We start from the raw sequence: 1199 nt of genomic DNA, 5'->3' as shown, positions 1-1199 counted from the left end.
AGGTCGCGACGCCACCATCTCGCGGTCCTTCTTCTTGATGTAGAGGCCGAGGACAGCGCCAAAGAGTACAACGCTCAGGACACCCAAGGCTATGCTGAGTACTACGTACGTTGCACCATAAGTCATCGCGTCACGCATGCGGAAAAGACGCACCCGAGGACCCATTCGAGCCATTCGAGTAGTACGTCGGTACTTCGGTCACACAAGACGACTCGCCGCTGCCGGTACCTCTGCAGCTCCGACAGCGCAACATGCGTGCTCCCGGCGAACGCTGTGTGCCAAAAGATCCCGACGGGCGCGTGGGGCTGCGTGCTGCCCACAACCGCGTAGAGTCTCGCATCCCGTCGTGCATTTTGAACCAAATAATGAATATTTAACGATACTCGCTCAAGGAATCTACGTTTGGGCGGTTCGCGTGGAGGGTTCGACCAGATGCACGTAGTCGGCAGAAGGCGAGTGCATACCACCGTTGTTGGCGCTTCGGTCCGCATCAAGATACGGGTGAATGAGACGCAGCTTGACCTTTCTCTTCCGGTAGACGCACAGCCAGAGAAGACTGCAAAGGACAAGGCTGGCGCAAATGGCGAGGAAGACATCTCGCGCTACGGACATGTGCTTGAGTGTACTACGTTGAGCAATGTCAAGTACCTCGAGCGGCGGGGCTGGTGATGTTGACACAATCCAACGCTGTGTTGCCACACGCCATAAAGCCGTAGTAAGACAAAGTGTCGAAGAGTAGTCGTTCGGCACAGGCCGCGCAGTTTGCTGCGGGCTCGAACCGGTGACATCGACTAACGGCTAAATTGGTTGACGTGACGCACTGCGCGCGGTCAGAGGTCTCTGCGACCGCTGTGGTGCCCACGACTTCACTGTTGCCTGAGACGCACGAAAACGGCGGGTGGCGTCCGTCGAAGAGCAAAAGCCCCTGCTTCGCCACCCAGCACCACTCGTTTGAGCCAGAGTAGCCGTCGTTGCCCCAGTGCTCTCGACGCGCGGGTCCGCACGGCGCTGGAAACGTCGACAGACTCGTATCGTTGTTGCCGCTGGTCCGCCTTTCCACACCTGGCTTCTAGAGTGCTCGGTATATAATCTATTTATTCATTATTTTGTTCAAAATGCACGACGGGATGCGAGAATCTACGCGGTCGTGGGCAGCACGCAGCCCCACGCGCCCGTCGGGATCTTTTGGCACACAGCGT

This window comes from Saprolegnia diclina, assembly GCF_000281045.1.
Source record: "Saprolegnia diclina VS20 unplaced genomic scaffold supercont1.121, whole genome shotgun sequence".
In the NCBI taxonomy this organism is placed as follows: domain Eukaryota; phylum Oomycota; class Saprolegniomycetes; order Saprolegniales; family Saprolegniaceae; genus Saprolegnia; species Saprolegnia diclina.
This window is presented reverse-complemented; position numbering follows the sequence as displayed.